Genomic DNA, 14,570 nt, shown 5'->3' on the forward strand with positions numbered 1-14,570 from the left:
TGCCAAAGCTCATCTGCACTCACACCACTCTTGTTTAGTATATCAGACAAAACAAGGTTAGTACAGCAAACAGAACGCAGGAAGCTTCCTGAGAAGACTTTGGTAACTGGGAAATCTCGTCTGAAGGGTGAAAGGATCAGTTCTGACTCATGGGAAAATCCAAGGGGGCATTTGGAAGAAGGCCAGTGTTAAGTAAACAGGTTCTTGACCCACTTGTGCAAGTTCCAGAAATGGAGATCTACACAACAGCTTCATTTCTTGCATTTTGTGCCTTCTGTAGGATGGGCTCCCCTAAAAAAGATGATAAGATGGCATTAAATAATTAGAACACACAACATTTAAACTGGTCTGACGGACCAGAGGGAAAGTGGTGCTGCGTCTTGGCTGTGGTAACCTCTGCAGAGCTCACCCACACCTCTTTCCTTGAGAGCGCTCTGTGCACCCTAAGTGTTAACATGTTCAGCCACCTTCCTAGCTGGTTCTCAGTGCTGCCTTTCCCGGATAGCCCTGGTACAAAGGCCACGTTCAAGGCTGGAGCCTCTCTGGGATGCAGCCACCACGCAGTCACCACTGCTGCTGAGCTGGCCAGCGTTTCCTCTCTTCCCTCCCGTCTGCTCCTGGCAGGACTACCAGAAGAGTCTTTCTGCAAACTAATCCCATTGGGTTACGCCACTGTTAAGAAGCCCTCTGAGGCTATGGGACAGACTCCAGCCTCCTTGTATGATCTGGCCCCACTGGCCTTGCCAGTATCATTTTCTGCCTCATAGAGTACTGCTTAGGAACTTCTTGTTCCAGCAATTCTGAAGCATCCATGGTAGCTATCAGGTCTGGCTTTGTGAGTGTAACACCTGTTCAGTTGCACAAAGCTTGGAAGCACTTCCTGTTTGATTTAATAACTGTTATGAAATTGTTAATAACGTGTGCCCAAGGGTGCCGACAGCTTCATTTTGTGTTGTGCCCAACAACGTAGGTAGCTGGCGCTGAAACCCAAAACAGGTTTCACTCCTCTATGCTGCTTGGGGTGTTTGTCTCTGCCTGGGATGTCTCTCCCTTAGCTCCAGTCGGAATGGTCTGCCTCTGAAACCCAGTTAGAACACTGCTTCTTAGAAACGGCATCCCGGAAAGTGTGTCCTTCCGCCTCCGGCACCCATCACCCCCCGTTCTGTTCTGCCTCTTTGTTTTGTACATATACCTTGCATAACCCCGTATGGCGATTACTCTCCTACCTGCCTGTCTCCCTTCATGAGACTTTGGACTCCTTAGGGATGGGTTCATGCAAGCAGTAGGCAGTAGACTGTCATGGTCAAGAACTGTAGAAAATGACTACCTGGCTGGGTGGACCCTGGAGAAACTGCTCAACCTCTCTGTTCCTTAGTTTCTTTCTTTAGTGGCAGGAACAAATGTACCTTGAATGGATATTCCTACCAAGTATTCAAAAAAGCCTCAGCGTTTAGTAGGTGGTAGAATAACTATCACCTACTCCTAGGCATTGTTCTCTTCATGTTCCTTTAACCTAGCGCAGTCTACAGTCAGCAGAATATTGATTCCTTATGAGCCAAGTATGCTCTGTGTTGCCTTCTACACTATAAAGTAAAGAAAGTCATGGCTTCTGTCCTTGAGGAGTTGACTTTTATCAGGGAGAGGAGCGTGCATTTGGGAAACATGGTCCAGTGTGATAAAATGCTAAGTGCAGAATATGTTAGCACACAGGGCCAAACACTCAAACCAGCCTGGGGAGAGGAAACTCAATTGGAATTGTATAGAATGAGTAAGAGTCAGCTAACCGTAGAGAGGGAGATTATTGTAGGGACAGAGATCACACGCAAAAGCACAGTTTTGTGCACAGTTTCAGATCTGCACGCCCTTCTGGAGCAAGTGGTGTCTGACGTGTTCTGCAGGCACTAGAGGGTCAGGCAGGAGTGAGCGGGTAAGCTCCCATGCCGTCCAGTAGGTGGGGGTTTCCTTTGCTTTGCTTTCCTTTCCTTTCCAAATCCTTTGGGATTTGGAAGCTGGGCTGAGTATCGGTGGGAGTGGCTCTCACTCATCGACTGGGTGTGGAGATTGGCTGTAGGCTACTCTGCTAGACACCCAGGATACCAGGATGTAATGAGATGGCTTCTGTGCACAAGAAATCTACAAGAACTCATTAGAGTTTTATTTTACCTTTTAAAGGTTTTATTTTATTAGTAGTATGTTTTCATGTGTGAGTGTGTAGTATATGTGTATGGGTGCCCATGGAGGCCAGAGGAAGGTGTCAGATCTCCTGGAGCTGCAGTTACAGGTGACTGTGAGCTACCCAATGTGGGTGTTGGAAACCAAACTCTTGTCCTCTGCCAGAGCAGCAAGTGTTTTTAACCACTGGCTCTCTCTCTAGCCCTTCATTATAAATTTCTTCAAGGACAAGGAAGGTTGATCTTAAGTCTATGGAACCTTCTAAAATTAATGGTGAAGCATGTTCACTGTTTATTTCCTGGTCCTGTACAGAAATCCTTCTATATGTATCCGCTTTGAACATGCTCCTTACATCAAAGATGGATGAGTTGGTTTCTGCTTAGAAAGTTTCCCAAAGTTTGGGAACACTAGCTATTGAAGCAACCCAAGAAACTCCCAAGCTCACTGCCATAACTACTAGAATGTTATATCATCAGAACTGTGCTTTCCAAAGCCTGAAAAAAAAAATACTAGATTAAAAGCCTGGTTGTTTTTTTTTTTTTTCCTTCGGTTATTATCATGTTTCCTTTTTGTACAGCTATTCCTAAACCTCAAATTCTTATTTGTAAAATCAAGATAATAATATACTTTGACTGTTTATCTGCTCAGTCATACAAAGACTATCTTACAAATGTTTAGTGTATACCAGACACTGGTGTAAGCACTAAATAAATAACATTCAATTGGAAACACTGCTCCAATTCTAATAAACTTATAACTTGGGAATGGAGGAGCAATAAATGATCTTGGTGTTATGATGAAAAATAAGGAGGGTATTTAAATGGGACATTCATTGTTACAGTAAAATGCTGGAAGCAGGCTCACCGTCCTGGAGGTCCAAAGTCTAAGGATCATTGTACAAGTTCCTGTAAAGGCTTCTACGCTGCAATATACATGGTAGAATAAATGTGTATCTCTGTCAATGTGGTCTCTCTCCTCCTTTTAAAGACACCAGGACCCAGTCACAGGGCTCCACCTGAAGGACCTAACAGAATAGAACCCCAAATCCTATAGTTGGATAAGTGATTAGAAAGGTATGTGAGTTTACTGAACCACATCCAAATAAAACAACAGCCGTTCACGTGGGAAGAAGTCAGAGGAGGCTTCCGTGCAAAGGTCATGGGCTATAAAGGGCTAACTCCGTAAATAAAAATGGGGAGAGGGTTTCAGGGAAGGAAATCGGTTTGTGCCTGAGGGAGGCCCTTAGCTGGTTGACCAGAGTTCTATGATGGAAAAACAGAAATAGCATAGTAGGTTGAAAACTGAAAAGCAGGACATTATCTTAGAAAGTTGGTGCTTCTTACCCTAAACGGCAGCAAGTTCCTGGGAATATCCTGTAGAGGAATGTTTGTTTGTGTCCACTAGCAGACACCTGTGAGAATATGTTAACTGTTGTCCACATCAGCATAAAGCTAAATAAGACAAGCACCGAAAGAAGAAAAGCCTTCTATACTCATATAATAAAATAAAAAGGCTTTTCAAGCCGGGTGGTGGTGACGGTGCATGCTTTTAATCCCAGCACTTGGGAGACAAGGGCAAGCAAATATCAGAATTCAAGGCCAGCTTCATACAGAGTTCTGAAACACCCAAGGCTACACAGAGAAAATCTGTCTCAAAAAAAAAAAAAAAAAAAAAAAAAAAAAAAAAAAAGTTATTCAAAAGTTAAATGGGGGAGATGGTCATCAAGTCTCACCCCTAGATGAGGAGCTATTGACAGCTGCTGGGTCCTGAGGGAGAGGGAGTCAGTTTTCTTGGAATGGCGCCCCTGATAGGTTGTCAGTGTTCTGTCACTGGTCCTAATCCGAGCACATACTGGCAGCACTAAGAGTTTGCAGTGGGTTTTAAAAAAGAGCAAGTGATACTGGGAGGAAAAAGTGGTAGTAAAGGGTAAGAAGGAGTTGGAGGTGAGGGAGTTGAGGTGGATCTAATCAAAACACATTGAGTTTCTCAGACAAAAAAGCAGAGGTGGGGAGTAGGCAAAGTGAAAATGAGTGAAATATAGTTATGCAAACCAGCAGACAGAAATCATATAAACAATACATGGAGGAAATATACTACTAAAAATAGCTGGTGGTTATTATTTATTATACATTTAAAATAATCTTGCTTTGTCCATTTTTTTAAAATATGGAATCTATCCTTGAAGTAGTTTTAAGAGACAAAGAAGAGAAAACTTCTGTCAGGATCTTGGAGCAGATAGTAAATCTACCCTTTCTTAAGCAACTGGAAACTGTGTCAAGCAAGGATTTTAGAAAAAGGTGACATTTCAGTGTGCGTCCAGGCTTCTGCTGGGAAAAGAAAGGGGTCTTCAAAGCAGAGTCAGCATTCTCTTCTGACGGGAGGAACCAGAAAGTGAAGCTGCAGAATAAGATGGCCACAACTTACAGGACAGAGTGATCCTGGGTGGAAAGCCAGACAGGAGAGCTCTAAGAATTTACAGAAGGATTCACGTCATGTCTTTGGCTATATGCTAACCCTTGCAAGAATGACAGGGAACACCTGAGGTCAGGGGAAAGGCTTTCCAAAAATAAGAAAGCAGAATAATTTCCAGACCTCACAAAGACTGGGAGATGTTTTTGTTCCCACAATTCAGAGCAGAAAGACCTCATAATGCTTGAAGCTTCGGGAGGAACCTTAGGTATAAAATACCTTGGTCGTGAGCTTAAAAGGGCTGTGATAGCCCCCCAAAATATAAGGCTTGATGGAAAGCTGGAAAAGACCCGACTGTGATCCAAATGGCCTGGCTGTCTGCCAGAAGGAAATATAACAATGTTAAAAGAACACAAGGAAATCTAGAAACCAGCCACAGAAGTTCATTTTGCCCAACATATGATTTAAAAATAGAGAACTAGGGCTGGAGAGATGGCTCAGAGGTTAAGAGCACTGGTTGTTCTTCCAGAGGTCCTGAGTTCAATTCCCAGAACCTACATGGTAGCTCACAACTGTCTGTAATGAGATCTGGTGCCCTTCTCTGACATGCAGGTATACATGCAGATGGAACATTATATACGTAATAAATAAATAAATCTTTTTAAAAAAAAATAGGGAACTACAAGGCATAACTATAATAAGAAATGAGCAAAGTCATGACCTAGAATATGGGTAAACATACAAGCAATAGGAACAGAAACAGAAATGATACCAGTGGTGAAGAATGTTCAAACAGCCATTATAAATATGCTTTGTGTATCCAGAAGGCAGAAAAAAAATCAGCATACTGAGGAAATAATTTGAAAATGTGAAGAACATCCAAGTGGAACTTCTAGAAGTGAAAACTACCATACTGAGAGTGAAATTTTGTTGGTGAGGTGTGCCTTTGATTGTGGGGCTGTGTTCCTTCTCCCCTTCCTGCGCAGTGTAAAGTTAACTAACGAAATCTGATTGGTGTGTTTGGTTCCAGCACATTGGGAGTGACTATGAACAAGTTGGATAAATAGACGTGTTTGCTCTGATTGCCTACTCATTTCACTTGTTTTGGTTTTGTTGTTGTTTGTCTACCCCTCCTTTACCTCTTTGTGTGTTCAGAGCTAACTGTTTTGAATTCCACTGTAATTCCTTTGACTTGGTGACTGTACGGTGAGGGCAGCCCTCTAAAACCAGAGAGCTTCTCTAACTTATCCCACTGCAGACGAAGTGAATGCTAATGCATTTCTGCTAATGCATAGGAGCCCCTCCAGGTAGTAGCATTGCTTTCCCTCCGTGCCATTACACACACGATTATGTATGTAATATTATATGTGCATGTATAATGTTGTGATGCAGTATACAAGATCTGTTTCAGAGAGTCAGATATACAGGGCTGGGGAGATGGCTCAGGGGATGCAGTGCTCGATGCACAAGCATTAAGACCTGAGCTTGGATCCTGGTGGCCAGATAAAACCTGGGTGTGGCAGCGCATGCCCGTTGTCCTAACACTGGAGATGGTAGGGGGGAAGTCAGGAGGATCTCAGGGAGCTTATTAGTCAGTCAGTGTAGCTGACGCTGCCAGCTTCAGGTAAAGTGAACACAAGGGTTAAGACGACCACCCACCTAAGTGTACACACACACACACACACACACACACACACACACATACAAGCGCCACACATACATACCCACACGTCCCAAAATATAAGAATTCCTGTATTTTTAAAGAGATTAAGAGAAAAGATGTAATGACGTTCACTGTTTTGTATCCATGTTTGCGTTACAATGATAGTGTTTCATTTCCTCTTTGCAGTCCCAGTTCTCATCTGGCATCCCGTTCCTGTAGCCTGATCACCTTCCTTAATTCTGGCCGGAATTGTCATCATTCGTCTTTACTGTATTTATTTTATTTTGATTATTTCTCTGAAATGTTTTAGATCTATAAGGATATGTATTTCTTGGTTGTTGGGTTTTATATTGTTTTGCCTTTGAATATACTAACTCAGTCTTCTGGTGGCCATTGTTTTTTGTGAGGTGTCATTAGCTATGGTTTTCAGCCTTTAATCAGGTAATTTTTTCCCCTCACATGTGTGTGCATGCAGTGTGCATGCGTGCATTGGGTGCATGGTAATATGTGTGTGGGTATGTGTGTGTGGTGTGCATGCATGTGTGGTGTACATGTGTACATTTCATGCATGGACATGTGTGAGAGACAGAGACAGACAGGCAGAGACAGAGAAGCACAAGACAGATGTGAAGAGGCTTGCTGGGTGACTCTCTGCCTTACTCACTGAAGCAAGGTGTGTGGATTGTACCCAGTTCTCACTGGTCTGTCTGTCCTGGCTGGCCATTTGCTGCAGGGACACTGTCTCTGCTTTCTTCAATTGGGCGGTGCTGGCGCACACCTGCGATCCCATCACGCAGGAGGCAGAGGCAGGCAGACCTCTATGAGTTGGAGGCCAGCCTGTGAGTACCAGGACGGCCCCCACTACACAGACACCCTGCCGGGGGACAGGGGTGAAGAGGCAAAATAGACTATTTCATGTGACTCCACACAGGGCTCTAAGGCTCTGTTCAATTTTCTTTTTTCTTTAGGATAATAGTTTGTGTGGCTACACCCTTATTTCCTCATTTAGGTGAAGCTCTTTGCAGCTGGAGGACTCTGCCACCTCTTTCCACAGGTCCTACTGCCTGATGAGGAGCCCGACTGTTTTCACCCACTTTCAGCACACAGCACCTTGCTTATTTGAACACACACGTTTTAAATTACGTATACATTGGCGGATGTTGTGGTGCTCACCTTTAATCCTACCTCTTGACGAACAGAGGCAGGGGAATATCTGAGTTTAAGTTCAGCCATGATGAGTTCCAGGTCACCCAGTGCTTCATAGACTTCTCTCACTTGATTAGTTAAAAATGAAATTTCTTATACATATCTGTAAAAGATGCCTTTGAATATTATTTTCTTTTAAAAATTTATTTATTTATTATTCACTTTACATCCTGGTTGTAGCCCCATCCCTACTCTTCTCCCAGTCCTACCCTCCCCTGGCCCCTATTCCTCAAAATAGGGGAGCTCCCTTTCCCATCCACCCCAGCTCATCAAGTTGCAACAGGACTGAGCCTGTGGTCTGGCAAGGCAGTCCCACTAGAGGGAAGTGACAAAAAAGATAGGAAGTGAGTCTGTGTCCAATGCAGTCTCCACTTCCCTTACTAGAGGACCCACATGAGACCTAAGCTGTCTGTCCCTCTGCAACATCTTTGTAGGGGGCATAGTTCCAGTTCATGCATGGTCCTTGGTTGATGCTTCCATCTCAGCAAACCTCTCTGGGCTCTGGTTAGTTGGCTCTGTTTGTCTTCTTGTGGAGCTCCTGTCACCTCCAGGTCCTTTTTTCTTTCCTTCCACTATTTCACAAGACTCCGTGCTCATCACCCAATGTCTGGCTGTGAGTCTCAGCATCTGTTTTGAGGAGCTTCTGGGTAGAGTCTTTCAGAGGAGAAGTCTGTCATGCTACTGTCTGCAGGCTTAACAGAGTATCCTTTGTAATGTCATGGGTTGGCACTCTCTCATAGGGTAGGTTTTTGATTGGTCCGGGCATTATTTGGGCATTCCTTCAGTCTCTGATTTATCTGCTCCATATTTATCCCTGCACATCCTGTAGGCAGGATAAATTTGGAGTCAAAGTTTTTTTGAGTGGATTAGTGTTCCTGTCCCTCTACTAGGAGGCTAGGCTAGTTAGAAGGTGTCCTCTTCAGTCTCTGTGGCCTCTGCTACTAGGAGTCTCTGCTTGAGTCCCCCTCATCTCCTCCCGGGAGCCTACCCTGACTTAGGTCTCCAGCTTGTCATGGAGATAACGCCACCCTCAGTTTCTCTTTTCTCTTCAGGCCTTCTGTCCTCTCTCCCTCTCTCTCTCCCCAGGTCTGATCTCCATCCTCCTAATCCCTATGATCCCTCTCCTACCTGTTATGTCTCTTCAACCACTTTCTCTGTCTATTCTGTCTCTTTTTCCAAGTGAAATTCCAAATGAGGTTTCCAAACCTCCCTTGCATCGTCCTTGTTATTTATCTTCTTTGGGTCTATGCCTTGTAGTATGTTTATCCTGTGTTATATGGCTAAAATCCCCTTATAAGTGAGTACATAATATGTGTGTCTTTCTGGGTCTGGGTTACCTCACTCAGGATGATCTTTTCTAGTTCTATCCATTTGCCTGCAAATTTCATGATTTCTTCGTTTGTAATAGCTAAGTAGTATTCCATTGTGTAAATGTGCCAGTTTCTTTATCCAGTGTTCGGTAGAGGGACACCTAGGTTGTTTCCAGTTTCTGGCTATTACGTATAAAGCTGCTATGAACATAGTTGAGCGGGTGTCCTTGCTATGGTGGAGCATCTTTTAGGTATATACCCAGGAGTGGTATAGCATGGTCTTGATGTAAAGCTATTCACAATTTTCTGAGAAAGCACCAGAATGATTTCCAAAGTAGTTGTACAAATTTACTCTCTCACCAGCAATAGAGGAGGGTTCCCCTTTCTCCACACCCTTGCCAGCACATGCTGTCACTTGAGTTTTTTATCTTAGCCATTCTGACCAGGGTGAGATGGAATCTCAGAGTCATTTTGATTTGCATTTCTCTGATGACTAAGGCAGTTGAGCATTTCTTTAAGTGCTTCTCAGCCACTCGAGATTGCTCTGTTGAGAATTCTGTTTAGCTCTGTACCCCATTTTTAAATTGGGTTATTTTGTTTACTGGTGATTTGAGTTCATTATATATATTTTGAATATTAGCCCTTTGATGGACATAGGATTAATGAAGAGCTTTTCCCAATCTATTTCATTTCATTCTGTTGACAGTGTCCTTTGCCTTACAGAAGTTTTTCAATTTCAAGAGGTCCTATTTATTAATTGCTGATCTTAGAGCCTGAGCAGTTGGTGTTCTGTTCCAGAAGTTGTCTCCTGTGACAATGAGTTTGAGGATCTTCCTCACTTCTCTTCTAATAGATTTATTGTATCTGGTATTATATTGAGGTCTTTGATCCACTTGGATTTGAGTTTTGTGCAGGGTGATAAATATGGATCTATTTGCATTGTTCTACACATAAGACATCCAGTTAGACCAGCACCATTTGTTGAAGATGCTGTCTTTTTTTCCTTTTGTCAAAAACCAAGTGTCTGTAGGTATGTGGGTTTATTTATGGATCTTCAGCTCAGTTCCATTGATCCACCAGTCTGTTTCTATCCCAGTGCTATTGCTCTGTAATACAGCTTGAAGTCAAGAAGAAGATACCTCCAGAAGTTCTCTTATTGAATAGGATTGTTTTAGCTAGTCTGGGTTTTTTGTTTTTCTATATGAAGTTGAGAATTGTTCATTCAAGGTCTGTAAAGAACTTCGTTGGTATTTTAACGGAGATTGAATTGTATTGAATTACTTTTGGTAAGATGGCTATTTTTACTGTTAATCCTACTGATTTATAAACATGAGACATCTTTCCATATTATGATATCTTCTTCAATTTCTTTCTTCAGTGACTTGAAGTTCTTGTCATATAGGTCTTTCACTTGCTTGGTAAGAGTTATACCAAGATAGTTTATATTACTTGTGGCTATTGTGAAGGGTGTAGTTTCCATAATTTCTTGGCCCGTTTGTCATTTGTGTCCAGGAGGGCTATTGATTTTTTCATTTAATCTTGTATCCAGCCATTTTACTGAAGCTGTTTTTCAGCTGTAGGAGTTCTCTATTGACAAGGCCCTTCACAGCTTGCACAATGGCATTAATCAATACCAAACATCTCCAGTAACTCAGCTGGTTTCCCACTTCATGGTGCTTGGCCAACAGCCAGGCAAGTGACAGTGACTCCAGGTTCGTCCACCATGGCAGCAGACACTGCCTTACCTATGCCTCCTATGTAGTACTGATTCTCCACCATGAGGATTCTGCTTTTGGTTGCTCGGGCACTGTCGAGAATGACCTTTCTGTCCAGGGGCTTGATGGTGAAGGGGTCAGCACACGGCTGATCTTCTCATTCTTCAGCATCTCTGCAGCAGCGAAGGCTTCATGCAGAGTGACACCAGCCCCGATCACTGTCACCTAGTCATCCTTGCTCTTCAGAACCACCTTGGCTTGGCCAACCTGGAAATCCTCATGGTTGCTGTAGCTGATGGCATTTTCTGTTCGGCTAATCCAGATGAAGCAGATGCCCTTCATCCTGACCACTAATTCCACCACCTTCTCTATTGCTACTCCATCACGTCTATAAAAGACAGTAGACATGGGGAATGATCGAAACACGGCCAGGTCTTCCAGGGCCATCTGAGAGGGTCCATCTTCCCCAATGGACATACCACAGTGCAAGCCACAGAGGCTGATGTTGCTCTCAGAGATGGCTGCCATGTGAATCTGGTCAAAGGCCTGTGTAAAGAAGGCTGCAAAAGTGCTGCGGAAGGGCACTGTCCTGTTGCATGTGGTACAGCCTACATCAATGTCCACCATGTTTTGCTTGGCAACGTAGCACTCAATGAAACAGTCAAGATCAAGTAAACAAATTAAATAGTCCTATATCTCCTAAGAAATAGAAGCAATCATCAAAAGTCTCCCAACCAAAAAAAGCCCAGGGCAAGATGGTTTCAGTGCAGAATTCTACCAGACCTTCAAAGAATAGCTAATACCAATACTCTTCAAACTATTCCACAAAATAGAAACAGAAGGAACATTACTAAACTCATTCTATGAGGCCACAGTCACCCTGACACCTAAACCACACAAAGACGCAAAAAAGAAAGAGAATTTCAGACCAATTTCCCCTATGAACATTGATACAAAACTACTTAATAAAATACTTGCAAACCAAATCCAAGAACACATCAAAGATATCATCTACTATAACCAAGTAGGTCTCACCCCAGGCATTCAGGAGTGGTTCAATATATGGAAATCCATCAATGTAATCCACCATATAAACACACTGAAAGAGCAAACCCATGTGATCATCTCCTTAGATGCTGAAAAAGTATTTGACAAAGTCCAACACCCATTCATGTTTAAAGTATTGGAAAGACCAGGGATGCGAGGCACATACCTAAACATAGTAAAGGCAATATACAGCAAGCCTATAGCCAACATCAAACTAAACGGAGAGAAACTTAAGTCATTCCCACTGAAATCAGGGACAAAGCAAGGCTGCCCACTTTCTCCATATTTCTTCAACATCGTACTTGAAGTCCTAGCTGGAGCAATAAGACAACTAAAGGAGATCAAGGGGATACAAATTGGAAAGAAAGAGGTCAAAGTATCACTATTCACAGATGATGTGATAGCATATATGAGTGACCCAAAGAATTCTACCAAGGAACATCTACAGCTGATACACACCTTCAGCAAAGTGGGTGGATACAAAATTAACTTAAAAAAATCAGTAGCCCCTTGAATGCAAAAATAAATAGGCTGAGAAAGAGATTGGGGAGGCAACAGCCTCCACAATAGTCACAAAAAAACATAAAGTATCTTGGAGTAACTCTAACCAAGCAAGTGAAAGATTCAGTGCAATTCCCATCAAAATGCCAACACAATTGTTTGCAGACTTTAAAAGAACTATTCTCAAGTTCATATGGAAAAACAAAAACCCCAGAATAGATAAAAACAATCCTGTACAATAAAAGATCTGCTGGAGGTATCACCATCCCTGATCTCAGGCTGTACTATAGAGCACACTGGTGTCCCCTGTGTAATTATGGCATGACTGATATGGGGGTACAAGTTCTGATTGAACTTGAAACTTCTTCACACAAGGGAATTCACAAATGGTACCTAGTCAAGAGATTCTCCAGGAAGGTCGCCCACACAGTGGGTGACTGCACGGCTTTGCTAAATGAACAGGATGTACCTGTCAAATTGTCTTCTAAATATTTATGTTGCTGTTGTCATCTTTGGTCAGAAAAGCTCCTTTTTCAAGTAGGTATCAGTTACTGCAGAGACTCAAGAGATTTAAGTGCAGAGAATAAGTGACTCTTGAGTGCTCAGTCCTAAGTTGGACAATTATATCATCCCTTCCAATGCTCAAGGAATGTCAAAGAAGAGAGAGCAGAAAAGAATGTGGTTGGTACAGAAAGAGCGTTATAGAACACCATTATCTGGGCAAGATGTGGGCATTGTACTCTTGAGCTCTTAGTAGTCATGATTCCTTACAGAAGATCAGAACAGAAAGAGGGTCTACTGACCTTCCATCATAGATGGGGAAGGGCTAATGAGGCCCACTGTGCCTTGATGATCTAAGACAGCCAACGGTTGCTAGTGGAGGGAGACAGATTTTCTTCAGTGATGTAGCCACCAGTGAGTTGCCTGTGTTCCTGTAAATAAACCTAATTCAACTCATTGGCTCACACATACCCACAGACATGAAAGTAGAAAGAAGGACTAGTTGGGAAGAAGATCAATTCCAGTAGGAAGGGCACAAAATAGCATAATGGAGATTGATATAGTCAAGGTATATACATGCAGGAAAATGTTATAATGAAATCCATTATTATGCTGTTAAAATATTTAAAAAGAGAAAAAAAATCAAGGAAACAATTAAAAACAACATTCAAAACAGTGATTATCTTGAAAAGGTTATAGGGAGGTGAGATATGATAGATGCATATAAGAACTTTGAATATTAGTTATGTTTTCTATAATTTTTTCATATTTTAAATTAAAATGTAAAATAATGGGGTGACGGAGAAAGGGAAGGAGGAGCAATGTGTAGACATATGTGGGAAATGATAGAAAATGAAGAAAACAACCAGAGCGGAATGTAAAAGCAAGACATTTTTATTGACTATATATTTTAATTGAAAATAAAATTATTTTCCAACACAATATTCTGATCATGATTTCCTTCTATCAGATTCAGGGTATCTGAGCTTTTGTTGATGTCCTCTGCCCTTTTGGAATTGAGTTTTGTGCAGAGTGGTCATTATGAATCAATTCACGTTCTTCTTCACACAGCCATCCAGTTTCACCAGCACCAGAAACACTTACTGAAGATGCTGCTCTTGGTGATATCCAGCTTTGGTCCATGGTGGTAAGCTAGAATCAGGGTGTTTGTCAGTTTTCTTGTGTCTGTTGAAACTTGACTTGTATACAAATATGTGATCAATTTTGGAAAGTTTCATGAGCTACTGAGAAGGAGGTGTTTGGGTGACATGTTCTGTAAATATCTGTGAGGTCCATTTTATTTTGACATTATTTAACTGGCATTTCTCTTTGTAGTTTTTATCTGGATAACATGTCTGTGATGATAGGAGGGCACTGATGTCACCGGCTATCACTGTGGAAGGGTCAATATGTGAATTTTTATATAATAATGTTTCTTTTATGAACTTGGGAGCTCTTTATTTGCTGCATGGTTGTTTAGAGTTGCAAAACTCTCTTAGTGGATATTTTTTCTTTGAAAAGTAAATTTGTAAGTCCTTCCCTATTTCTTACTAGTTTTTTTTTTTAAGTCCATTTTGTCAGATATTAAAAATAGCTACTGTTAGATTTCAAACCTGGGACAAATGGCTAAGGTGCCTATGTAATATATCAAAGCATACCTGGCCACAAGGTTCTCCCTGCATCCCTCAGTCCATACCTGATACAGGGTTCTCCTGGCTGGCATACCCCTGCCCCCTACCCTACACTCTCCAGGCTGCTGGGCTGCTCTTCCCGGGATAATCCAGCCATTTTGGTTACATATCTTACCTTTGGGCCTCCTGGCTGCAACACCTGGTCCACCTCTCTTTTCTTCTCCTTTCCATTCCCCTTTCCCAACATTGCCCAGTTCAAGGTCATGTGCACTCTGGACTCTCCGAGAGGTCCCTGACTCTAACTATTCTCTCCCTTTTATTTACAATAAACTTTCTTCTTCAACAAAGGACCAGTCATGTCCTTTCCTTTTCTTTCTTTCTTTCTTTCTTTCTTTCTTTCTTTCTTTCTTTCTTT

General features: G+C 42.2%; 1 pseudogene; it reads right to left on the reverse strand.

The window, feature by feature from the left end:
- Nucleotides 1-3,596: 3,596 nt before the first annotated feature.
- On the reverse strand, nucleotides 3,597-11,129 carry LOC129680990 (transketolase-like; annotated as a pseudogene).
- Nucleotides 11,130-14,570: the final 3,441 nt, after the last annotated feature.

This window comes from Psammomys obesus, unplaced genomic scaffold (assembly GCF_907164565.1).
Source record: "Psammomys obesus unplaced genomic scaffold, mPsaObe1.curated_primary_1811, whole genome shotgun sequence".
In the NCBI taxonomy this organism is placed as follows: domain Eukaryota; kingdom Metazoa; phylum Chordata; class Mammalia; order Rodentia; family Muridae; genus Psammomys; species Psammomys obesus.